At 42.6% G+C, this 13,157-nt stretch overlaps 1 long non-coding RNA gene and 1 other non-coding gene across 2 annotated transcripts; one reads left to right on the top strand and one right to left on the bottom strand.

The window, feature by feature from the left end:
• Positions 1-932: 932 nt before the first annotated feature.
• On the bottom strand, positions 933-1,004 carry trnaw-cca (transfer RNA tryptophan (anticodon CCA)). Its single transcript has one exon. It is a non-coding gene; the product is annotated as a tRNA-Trp (tRNA).
• Positions 1,005-8,071: 7,067 nt separating this feature from the next.
• Positions 8,072-9,333, top strand: LOC148811533 (uncharacterized). Its single transcript, XR_016086387.1, has 3 exons — positions 8,072-8,237; positions 8,373-8,459; positions 8,938-9,333. It is a non-coding gene; the product is annotated as an uncharacterized LOC148811533 (long non-coding RNA).
• The last annotated feature ends 3,824 nt before the right edge of the window (positions 9,334-13,157 follow it).

Raw genomic sequence — 13,157 nt, 5'->3', positions numbered from 1 at the left:
GACCTAATTTACCGGAGCAAATGCTCACCTAGCAAGATCTGCTTTACTACTAGAGAGAAGTAGAGTGAAAGACGTGATCATTTCACGCCGTTGTGGAACAAAACGCTTTTTTCTTGGAATTCTAAATCAATTAGAAATTCAGAGCGACACATAAAGGCTTTGTCTGCTTAAAAGTGATGATTTTTAAAAACTGATAAAAATGTAGAAAACACGTTTCTCACGTAGAAATTTAAGATGGGGGTGGGGTATTACTAGTAGCGGCGCTGAACTCACCATGGTGCAATTCAGTTACGTGGCGGGCTAGTGGTTTAATGGATAACGTGTCTGATTTCGGTTTATAAGATTGTCGATTTGACTTCTACCGGGGTTGTGTGATTTAAATCAGGCTCCTCAGAAATAGATGTCCGTTATGTAAATGAACCGCACCTGAAAGCAAACGTTGGGTCTGGGTTCCTTTCTTTCCTGCATGAAATAGCAATCGTTACAAAAAAAACACCAACTAATGTCCAATAGTCCAATAGTTAGTTATTTAAGTAAACATGAATATACTGTAAGGTCTTGGTACACGGGAGTGGATTTCAACCACAATTAAAAAAGGGCAAATTATAATTACAGGCTTCAAACACTTTTTCATACAAAAGTGACCAAACACTCCCTAACTTTCAGGTTTGCTTGAACCTGTAACAAAAAAGCGGTCTGAAACTTCCATTCTCTGATGTCACTTTCTCTAAAGTCAGACGTGATGTTTCGCGGACGTGCAGTGTGCCTTTTCTCTTGTCGTGTTCAAGATGAAACGCTGCATAAGCTCCTGACTGCGTGTTCTGTACTGTTCTGTTATTTCGTTCAGATTACCTATGTGGTGTACAGATAAAACTGAACAGCGTGGTGTAATTTCCGGGTTTGGCACCAGCAACACCTGCAAACCCATCAGCTGACCTCGACGTGATTTGAACACGCAACCTTCTGATCTGGAGTCAGACGCGCTACCGTTGCGCCACGAGATCACGCGCTACACGTGCTTTTAATTCCCCCAAAGAGAAAAATCAGCGTCCCTGAAAATTTTTTTTTTCATTCTCTCCTGTGAGGAACACCGCAACGAGGGTCTCTTCTTCCCAGACCACAGATTATTCTTCCTGCTCGGCTCTCACACAGGGAGCAGACACACCGTCTCCACTAATGTGTTTACTACATCTATAGATCTGACCCCCTACAGCCCCGATATTGCTTGACAGGATATTTACCACCAGCCTCGTGAACTTCTCATCTTGACCTCTCCCAGGAGGAGCACAATTAACACAGAATCCCCTCTCCATTTAGCATTTATCAAATTGCGTGGATGCAGACATCACTCAGAATCACCTGTATGATTCTCCCAAATTCAGACTGGCTGTGCTTTCAAAAATGTATAGGTGACTAGCTTCCTAACAGTTTTAACAGCATTTGAAAAAGGCTGTTGATGCATTGGGCTTGAACTGACCCCGGGTCAACTGCTTGGAAGACAGCTATGCCCGACACTACACCATCAACGCGCACACCACAGAGCCCCTCAGAACATCATACGATAATGCCACTGATATCGGAAGCTTTCTCCAGCATTTGTGATGATTCCACATATTGCGAAGGAATCATGATATTGTTCAATACTGTCGCTAGACGTTCGAATGGGTTTCAGGGCCAGGTGGACTGTTTCCTAGAGAGTCACGAACCGCAGTGGTATTGTATTGCAGTGAGACAACACAATGCCTGCTAGACTATTCATGCTAAATGCCACAGATTGTGTTTGTCCAGTCGTGTCAGTCATCCTGAAGCTACGGAAAGTCAGACGGAAATGTGCTGTAATACTTTCAGGAAGTTAGGATTTGTTTGTGCAAAATCCGAGAACATTGCTCTGTTATCTTGTATCTTTGCTCTGTCATCGTCATCAAGGCTCTGTCATCTACTGCTGAAAATGAGCAGTGATTTCTCAGAATGCCCTATGTATCCAAAGGATGTGAACTATGTAATAGTTAAACCTATGTAAACCTAAAGCTATAAGGGGAAGACAAACGTGAAGCGTTACAGCAATGGCATATCATGAGATGATTAATCGCAATTTCCGTAGGAGCCCCATGGTTGCCTGGCAACCGTCAGCTTTGCACAGTGGCAGTATCGTCGCCTATGAGGTTTAGCAGAGGTGCAGTTATTGCGCCTCCGACTTGAAATACACGCGATTTGAAATACAATCAGTGGGAGCAATTTTTGACAGTCTCGTGAGAGGCTGAGCAAGGTGTTTAAAGACAAATTTTGTCATCGTATCATCAAGCACAAAGAAGCGTGTTTTTGTCTTCTCAACAGAAATGTTCTTTAGCTCTTTCAGCGTTATGCAGGGAACAACGTCCGTCCAGATCACCTTTGAGTCAGTGCAAATGTTTGTGAGCCGTCAATTAAATTTTATATTGGTTGTACTGGCGTGCTGCTTGTCTGTGAAACATTAATCTTGTGCTTCTTCATGCCGAGTCATCTGCAAGGGTCGAGTTTATTCAATGTTTGCGCACAGCGCTCCATCAGGAATATTTTGTCCTAGTTCAATAAGGACTTACTGCACGCATTCACAAACCTCACAAACCGATAAAACCGGTTCGCTGGTTAAAATATTTTATTAAATGTGAAAAAAGGTCTGATTGTGAAAAGCTCAAAATGTTAGTGAAAAAATCAGTAACATTAGGAAAAATGAACTGTGGGAGCCCCATGACTCCCCATGTCATGCTGTATTTCTCGCTCATTCTACTGGGAGTGGTGCCGTCACTTCTGGATAAAGACTCTCAGTGGTCATTCCAGACAGGTCAGGTATGACTGTGCTTTGCCACAAGAACCTCGGAGATTGTAAGCTGGGTAGTTTCAGATCAGTATTTTATTAAAGGTTCAAGCAAACCCGAATACCTTTGCAAGAGACATTTCAGAATCCTAGTCAAATCCAGTACGATTGCTGGATCCCTCGAATTCGGCTGAACTATACCACAGATCTGCAGTCCACCATTAGAATACTGTAGGTGTGTTGTATAAGCCATACCGCCCAAAATAGTTCTAAAACAGGAGATGCATCCTCGTTTAGGAATGTGATATAAAGTGAAATGGTCTGGGAAGAGTCCTACGTTTGAACAGTTCAAAATAGACGTAAAGGGGTATTTACGGACTCTTTCGAAATGTAAGAACAAGCTGTGCGGACCTTATCTTTATTTACCTTGTGTAATCGTTTTTCATGAAGTGTAATTGTATTTTAGCATGTGCCCCTGCTGATGTTATTGATAGATTATATGTGCTCTTGTTTGTATTGTATGTATTTTTGTTGTTGAAATAAAAAGTAAAAAACACATCTTTCCGGATGTGGCTGCTGTAAAAATCAAATGACATCGAGGGTGCTGTAGGCAGAGGTCTGAAGCCTGCTCCACAGAAGATCTTTATCCAGAGGTGTTAAAGAAGTCGAGATCTCGCCATGAGAGGGGAAGCATCTCAGAAAAAAGCAGGTGTAGTCATTTCCACGGTCATAACACCACTAAGTCGGGTGACAAGAGCAAAAGCCACCCGGCTTTCTCCGAGCAAGTAATGAGGCAAAGAGGCCTACTATGGCAGGTAGCATGGCTGAGTGGTCTAAGGCACTGGGTCAAGGCGTAAGTCTGTTTGGAGGCGTGGGTTCAAATCCCACTGCTGCTAGCTGCTTTTGTTGGGACTCCTCTTCATCTGACTTCAAATGAAAGAGAAGGAATTGCTTTTTGACAATCTTAGGGCAATGAATGTTAAGTTTCTGCAGCTGAAAACACAGGCAAAACTGCTCCATGTGAGGCTTGAACTCACAAGCTCGGCATTACTCCGCCGTGTACTGCTGTATAAGTACCGCGCTTACTGGAAGGTTGCAGAAACTTTGAGAGAACTGTGCTGGAAACGTAAATTACAGATTTCATTATCTGCACATTTAATAACTAGGAGAGATAACTCCTTCGGGTTCTAAAGCTCATAAGTGCACTTTAAGAAGTCTTTGCTTTTGTGAGATGGATCTCCGAGGTGCACCTATTTTCTTATTACTAATGATACCTCTACATTGTGAATTATTTGAAGGAACGTGGCGTTAGTTGAAATAAGCACTGAATGGGTTAAAACCTGCACTCTTTGAATTGCTAAAGCAATACCTTGAGGAGAATAATTCAACATACTTGCACAGGTCACTCGGCCACGGACAAGAACGATCAGCTACCACCACTATTATTATTGTTATTATTATTCAACCAGTTGGGGAACAATACAGTCGAACAATCCCACTGTTCTTATTGCAAGAAAAATAACATGAGACCACTGTAAGAGGAAGAGTGTTGTAATTGTTTGAATAATTGATGTCTATTTTTCACTCTTATGGGCAACCCTGTGAGTAGTATAAAGCGACACCTTTCGTCAAACTTTTGACAGGTACCACGCCCCATTTTCCAGCCAATGGGAGTCAGCGGTGGTTGGCTGTCCCGCCCCCTCAGGAGCCAATGGTGTGTCGTTAAGGATCGGAACTCCCACCTTCCCCCCCCCGGCCGGTCGGTCGGTCCGGAGCCTCAGGGTCCCAAAGCCCCAAGGCGGCGCATCCCTCGCTTTAGGTGTGTGAAAGTGTGTATTGGAAGGGGACCATGTCTGCAGCGGGGTTGAGTGCGCTCTATTATAACCCTAGGAAATCGGGTAGTTATGGCGGCGCGGGGAGTCTGGTGCGGGCCGCGAGATCCTGGGGTGTGAGCGGCGCCAGCTGGGCCGGGTGGCCGAGTGGTTGTCTGGCCAGGCTGCTTATACGCTGCACAAGCCGTGTCTCAAAAGCAGCAGGGTTTTAAGCACACACACACACTGACTGCGTAAAGTCTCACGGAAAGAACTCGCAGGACAAACACCATGTGAAATGTGAACCGCTTTATTTCAACAGGGGGTTTTCAAACACAGAAACAGCGCAGCATCACTTTTTACACAAGTTACAGACTCCAGTTTGCAAGTATGTGAAATGTGAACCCCTTTATTTCAACAGGGGGTTTTCAAACACAGAAACAGCGCAGCAGCACTTTTTACACAAGTTACAGACTCCAGTTTGCAAGTATGTGAAATGTGAACCGCTTTATTTCAACAGTGGGTGTTTCAAACACTGAAACAACGCAGCACACACGCGTTACTGGCTCCTGTTTGCAATCAATAATTAAATGTTGGTGCGGAAAATTAGTTCGGGACGCGTAACCACCACCCCAACATTGCTGAGAAACTTTGAGGCATCTGAAAAAGCATTCATAACCCCCTTCCGCTCCTCATGTCTAAAGCCATGTGAACCACACTGGGCGATCCGATCTAGCAGAGCAAAAAAAATTGCCTGCGTAATCAGCGGGATGGTGTTACCACAGGTTCTGTACAAAACACGCTGTATTTTGGAATACACACTGTAGAACCCCCCAGGCTTCTGTTTCTGATCTGAAAACATCAGATGTGCAATAATTTCACTCAAGTTCTTGACATACACATCTACCTCTTTAACAAATTTAAGGACATTAGCATTCGACTCTTTGTTTTGCATATCAAGCTTTGTAGAGAGAAGTGTGTAAAGCACTCTTAGTAAGAATTCAGACGTATACATTTGAAATTCTTCATTCTTCGGACGATGGCACACCCGGGTCTGTAAAACAGAGTGAAATCTGTATTCACACTTTACATAGATCTTTTTTTCTTTTGCAACGCATCGAAAGTCACGTCTACTAATTTTTCATCCAGCTGTTCAAGTGTGGCGTGTACATGCTCGTATGGGGAGCGGTCCTCAATTATATTTTTTAGCAACTGTTTTATGCACCGCTCAGTGTCATTTGTAATGGTGTACGAACCCAGACACCGGGCGGTGTACAGAACAGCCGATAAAATTCGGGCTAAACTGAGAGACTTATAAATTTCTAAAGCGGCAAACGTCACGTCTTCAGACCCATCTGTGTAGCCGCCAGACAGGCATGTGTGACCCCGCTGTATTCACATATCAGTTTATACGTTTTAAAGTATTAACACACAACGCAAACACAAATGTTGTGTTTCACCAGAAAAGAAATTTTAAACATGTGGGGTTGGTCTTAAAGTTTTTAAAATAATGTAATAAGACACAGTTTATTTTTAATAACACATTCGCGACAGCTTTTTCGAAAGTTTGACAAATTTCCACACAGCGCAAGCATAAAAGTCTTTAAGGTATTAACAGGCAACAAATGATGGGGTGTTGTTCTTCATACTTTAACGGATTGGTCCTAAAGTTCTAAAATTGATTCCCAGTAGAGATAATTTGTGATGTTATTGGACACGGGCGGTGTGTGGGGGTTAGTTAAAGGCTCTGGAATGCAGAGTGGGGGGGAAACCCCCAGGGAAAGTTTACAAACATTTTAAATTCATGTAAAGTTTTCTAATTTACAAGCACCACATGTATTTCACTCAAAAATGTTCTTAACATCGCATCGCGAAAAACTAAAACCTCAAAACGTCAAGCTTGGTTTGTGAACACGTCCCTATAAAGAACAGATACATTTTCTTATAGCGTTAATAAAAAACATTTTGCTTGATAATATTCTTAGCGGTCTGTTGGTGAATCAAACACAGACACCGCGGCACATTTTCACCACGTTTTAACAGCTATGAAATTTACACACCGTTGTATGTCTTAAAATAATATAGATTTTAACATTATAACGGTCTATATTCACTTATCAGTTTATACGTTTTAAACTTTAAAAGTATTAACACACAACGCAAACACAAATGATGTGTTTGCCCAGAAAAGAAATTTTAAACACACGGGGTTGGTCTTAAAGCTTTTTAAAATAATGTAATAAGACACAGTTTATTTTTAATAACACATTCGCGACAGCTTTTTCGAAAGTTTGAGATAAATTTCCACACAGCGCAAGCGTAAGAGCCTTTAAGGTATTAACAGGCAACAAATGATGGGGTGTTGTTCTTCATACTTTAACGGATTGGTCTTAAAGTTTTAAAATCACAAAGTAGAGATAATTTGAGATGTTTTGGGGTGTGGCGTTTAGTTAAAGGCTCTGGAATGCAGAGTGGGGGAGGGGGGCTAAAATTGACCCCAGGGAAAGTTTACAAACATTTTAAATGCATGTAAAGTTTTCTAATTTACAAGCACCACATGTATTTCACGCAAAAATGTTCTTAACATCGCAGTGCGAAAAAATAAAACTTCAAAACGTCAAGCTTGGTTTGTGAACACGTCCCTATAAAGAACAGATACATTTTCTTATAGCGTTAATAAAAACATTTTGCTTGATAATATTCTTAGCGGTCTGTTGGTGAATCAAACAAAGACACCGCGGCACATTTTCGCCACATTTTAACAGCTATGAAATTTAGACACCGTTGTATGCCTTAAAATAATATAGATTTTAACATTATAACGGTCTAAAACGTTTTCTAAAATGATTCTTAAAATAATTTATACAGACCAGTACGTGCACCCCCAATGATACCTAAGATTAATGGTTTTATGGGGGGCCATGTGTGTTTCTTAGAAGAGAATGTTTATCGGTTTCGGTATAAGTACCAGCGGTTTAACAGGCGAAGTTTTGGCTGGATTCCAATTCTTACAGTCTCACGTTATCGCCTAACTCGTCAGAATGGATCACGCCGATCAATTACAACAGTCTGAAGATAGTCTATTTACAGATTAAAACACTGTTCGACTTGATAGACGAAGACAAGGACTCCACGAATTTCAGTGGTATGTATATCTGGCTTATTGTGAGACAATTACAACGTCACGGTGCATGTCTCATGTTAGCTATAGTTACAAAACGTTGTATAATATTTGTATACTAGGCAATATTGAATTATTATAATGGAATTACCAGGGAGTTGTTCCGTAATGTGGTCGTGACTGTGTGTATCCATTCATTTCCATAAGCCCCGAAAACCACAGCTGTAAATAGACCAGTTACGGCGCAACCCAACACTGGTGAGTAATTACGACAATGTTTTGAATAACGCTTTACGACCATGTGACTCTTAAAGACACAGGGGTATATACTCCACACCAAAACTCGTATGTGTCTATTCCGCAGACGCGGGCGAAGGGACAAGTCGCTACACATTTAAAAAACCTTGTTTGGGGTTTACAATACCACCGCAAAAACTTGTGGAGACACATGCAGATGTTCACGTCATACCAGAGGGTGCGGGGCATATTATCAGATCGCCTGAGAGAAGAGGTCGGTATTATATAAAACAATCTTTTACCATGGCCTTTTAAACGTGTCTATAATAAAAATCCCACCGTTTTTCTATTTTTTGGTAATTTGCGGTGTTGAGTTCTTTCACTAATGGTATTTTCCCACTCCGTGCAGACCCCGGACCTTCAAAAAATAAACTGCGACGAGCCAACACATTAACTGGGTCAACGAGCTCAAAACGTCTGAAATCAACAAGCAAAGGTTAATATAATTTAAGCATGGTCAAGATGTGTTATGATCCACTTACAGTAAACGTTACTTCTTTTGTTAGGATGTTAATTCGCTGAAAGATCCTACTTTGCGTAGTTTTCTGTTTGGGAGTGTTAAAAAACCTTATTTTAAAACTGCTTAGCTTTTAAAGTTAAAAGCGACTGGTCTGTGCGAGGGTCTATAGGCCGTTAACCACGCCGCTTGACCCAGTAGCGCCACCACAGCCGTAAAGGAAACCGGTGTAACAACATGTCCGGGTAACTTGTTCCATTCACCCGCAGCCCTTTGTGTAAGGATGCGCCACATGTGTGGCGTTTTTATCATAGTTATCGTAGTTTTCTGATTTTGACCGTTTAGATTGCATTGATTGGTGTGTTGAAAAGTCTTTTATTTTTATCACAGTGTAGTTTTCTGATTTTGAGATGTGGAGCATTGGCGTGGTAATAAAAAGTCTTATTTTTTCACACAGCAGCTGTATCGACGCGCGGCGAAACAAGTGTGGCGGAAACGTCGGACCCTAAGGTGGTGACTGCATCGGAGACGGCTGTTAAGACGCTGACCAAAGCCAGACGTGTCAAGCCTGCGGAGAGAAATCATAACGCGCCTAAAGACTTGGTGTTGGGTGATGTGCTAGATTCAGTGCGCTGTATTACACAGTCACTATCAACGGCGATCACTAATAAGGTGTCCAAAAAACGAGCTTTAGAGCGTTTAAGAGCGGTTTTAGCCGGTGTACAGACCTTGTTTCCAAAACAGATCCAGGTTTTCACCGCTAACCTCTTAGATATAATTTCTACAGAAGATGCCGCTCTAAGCTCAGGATTTCAGACCATGATGATGATATTTCATGCTTCATTGGTGCAAATCCCCGGTGATTAATGACTAAGCATGCGGTCTAAAAAGTGTTTAAAAGACCGACCGCTTGCCAGCATCAAGCGTTTGTACATAAATAAAAGAATTAAACTGGCAAAAGCATGTTTGTTGCGTCGTCAAAGAGAGAGGCATTCAGAGAGAGGCATCAGATTTCCCAAGGGTCGCCCGAACCACGCAATGAAAATGCAGTGGTAGAAAATAACTTAATGCCCGAGGGTGTTGTAGCAGAACAGGATGGCAGTAACCGAGAACCGGTTGTACTGAACGATCTGAATCAGGTTGGTGGCGGTGCAGGGGCGAATAGAGACCCCTTAGTTTTCCTGGAGCGTATACGTAGTTATAACAGGTCTTATAATAATTTTAGAGCAACAGAGCACCATGAAGAATTTCGTTTTGTTAATCTCGACAGAATAACCTCGTATGTACAGGCTATAGACGCTGTGCATGGTGCAGTCCAGAGAATATTGGATGAACTTTCTCCAAACATCGGGGCGAATGATTTTCTACAGCTGCGTTTGACTGCGGGTGGTTTTAACAAACCCTTGTTCTCATGCAGGAGACACCCTGGAGAATTAAATGCTGCCGATTTTTTAAGCCACATCTCAGACCTCTTACAGAGCCACACAGAGGTTCTCACCGATGACAGCCTCCGATTAGTGGTGACGATAGTTAGGATTATGCCCGCCGAAGATTTAAATCCGTTCTGTACAGCCGGGTAATTGCTCAGAAAAAAGCGCACCTTATCGACTTACATTACACGGGCGGTAATCTGTATTTCGCCGGGAGTGTGTACGGTTTGTTGAATGAAGGTTGTACCGATGGGGAAATGTTACAGGGCGCTAAACGAATGCACAAAGAGTTGGGTTTTCCAGAGAATCGGAAAATGAGTTTGTCAGACATTACCGCTTTTGAAAAACATTTCAGGGTGGTCATTAAAATTTTGTACCACGACCAGGGTGATTGGAAATATTTTACAACGGGGCCCACAACACCAAATTCTAAAATACTTTTTGTTCTACTGCATGAAGAGCATTTTTATGGGGTTTTAAATATTAAAGCTTTTGTGGGGGCGGCGTATTTTTGCACTAACTGCCATGCGGCGTATAGCCACAAGAACGCACACACCTATGTTAAAGCTTGTAAAACCTGTTTAGATCCCCAGTGTTGCGAAATTGATGCTGAAATTCAGAATTGCCCGGCCTGTAAGGTCTTTTGTCGTAGCTCTCAGTGTTTGGCGAGACACCTGCGGAATGCGGCGACGGGTGTTAGTAAGTGTGAGCGCAGGGTCTTTTGTGAGAAATGTGGGGTTTATAACCTCGCAAGTCACAAATGTAAAGAGAAACTGTGCTCGCATTGTAACAACGTGATCGACACCCCTGACACACATTTGTGCTACATACCGCCTTTGGACAACCCCAAAATTTCAAACAAGTACATTTTTTTCGACTTTGAATGCATGCAAGAAACGGGGACACACATACCAAATTACGTCCACGCCCTTCATATTGACAATAAACGAAGCTGGGAATTTTATGGTGAAACTTGTCAAAGGATTTTGTGTGTAAATTTATCGATAGACGTTTCAAAAACCATACGTTCATATCGCACAATGGCAAGGGATATGACAATAACCTAGTGATCAGACAGTTGTTAGCTGAAAAGATGGACGTTGAACTAATTAATCAGGGTGGTAAGATAATGTGTATGACCGTAAAAGCTCTGAACATCAGATTTATCGATTCTTTAAACTTTCTACTTATGAAATTAAGCAAACTGCCGGCCGCCATGGGGTTCCCCGGGGGTAAGGGTCATTTTCCACACTTGATGAACACTTCAGAAAACCAAAATTATGTCGGCCCGATGCCGCCGCCAGAACTTTACGGCGTTAACTACATGCTGCCGAGCGAGAAAGCCTAGTTTTTGGTTTGGTATGAAGAATGCAAGGGAAGTGTGTTTAACTTACAGAGAGAGTTGAAACGTTACTGCCAGTTGGATGTGGCAATTCTAAGAGAAGGCTGTGTCAGGTTTCGGGACGAGGTCAAGAATATGACCAGACAGACACGTGTGACTGAGTCAGGGGCCGCCTGCGTTGTGTGCATCGACCCCTTTCAGTTTGTGACCATCGCTAGTGTCTGCATGGCCATGTTCAGACTTACGTTTTTACAGGAAGAGACGATAGCGTTGCTACCCCATGACAATTACCACCGCCAGCAAAAACGATTTTCTACACCCAGCATTCAGTGGCTTATGTACATCGAACACACAGAGCCCGTTAAAATCCAACACGCGTTAACCACGGCAGGTGAGTTCAAGGTTGGTCCATATTTTCTGGATGGTTATGCTGTAATTGACGGAGTGCAGACAGCCTTTGAGTTCAATGGTTGCTTTTTTCACGGTTGTAGCGTTTGTTATTGTGAAAACGATTTTAATCCGCTGACAAACACTACTTTTGGTTGGTTGTACAGAAAGACGATGGTGAAAATTAATTTTCTCAAAATGAGAGGTTTTAACGTGCGTGTTTTGTGGGAGTACGAGTTCAGAGACATGCTAGTTGAAAATGGTGACTTGGGTAAATTTCTAACAGCTGCGCAGTTACCAGAGCCTCTACAACCGCGCGATTCGCATTTTGGGGTGAGAACAAATGCTATTTGTTTGCATTACACAGTGCAGCCCGGTGAAAAAATTCATTACTATGATTTCACCAGTCTGTATCCGTTTGTGAACAAAACTAAAAAATACCCACTGGGGCACCCCCGAATAATTTATTACAACTTTGGAGATTTAAAACTGTATTTCGGTTTAGCGAAGGTGAAAGTTTACCCACCCAGACGTTTGTACTTTCCAGTTCCTCCAACCAAAATTGACTGTTTTTCACACTGTGTCGTACGTGTGCTGAAACAAAACAGACCACTCCCTGCGAGCACAGTGATGAAGATCGCGCCTTGACTGGTGTCTGGTGCACCCCTGAATTGCAGATGGTCTTAGATCTGGGGTATAGAGTGTGTAAAATTTACTAAATTTGGCATTTCGAAAAGGCCTCACACGATCTTTTTTCCCCGACTACATCAAACTGCATCTGAAAGGGAAATAGGTAGCTTCGGGGTTTCCAGAGTGGTGTACAGATGTCGCGAAACAACAAAGATATATCAGCGAATATTATGAAAAAGAGGGTGTCCGGCTGGACCCCGGCAACATTAAAAAGAATCCGGCCAAAAGACAGCTTTCAAAAATTGCCAGTTTGTGGGGCAAGTATGGGCAAAGAGACAATTTACCACAGACCACCATTGTGAGAAACCCCGATGAATTGTTCAGGTACTTATTTACGGCATATCATGAGGTGTCAGCCTGCGAGTTTATCGATGAAGACACAGCCTGTGTTACGTGGAAACACACTAAACACCACTATACGGGCCATTCAAACACTAACATTTTCATCGCTAGCTTTACATCAGCCTATGCCCGCTTGGAGTTATACATCCTGCTAAATGCTTTGCAAGGCCGCTCTCTGTACCACGACACAGATTCCGTTATCTTTGTGAGCCAGGAGGGTGAGTGGAATCCGGGGCTGGGTGACTATTTGGGTGAGCTGACCAGCGAATTCGATGCTGGACAACACATCACCGAGTTTGTGTCAACAGGACCCAAGTCATACGGGTACAAGCTGTCTGGTGGGAAAGCCTGTTTAAAGGTGAAAGGCATTACACTCAATGTGAACAATTGTGAAAAAGTTAACTTTGAGAGTTTGCGGGACTTGGTTTTTGACTATGGTGTTAACCCTTATGCAGAGTGCCGGGAATTTAAACACATTTCTATTCA

Source organism: Atractosteus spatula (genome assembly GCF_055471065.1).
Source record: "Atractosteus spatula isolate fAtrSpa1 chromosome 10 unlocalized genomic scaffold, fAtrSpa1.hap1 SUPER_10_unloc_9, whole genome shotgun sequence".
Classification (NCBI taxonomy): domain Eukaryota; kingdom Metazoa; phylum Chordata; class Actinopteri; order Semionotiformes; family Lepisosteidae; genus Atractosteus; species Atractosteus spatula.
Note: the sequence above shows the minus strand (reverse complement) of the source record. Positions and strands in the feature narration are given on the sequence as shown.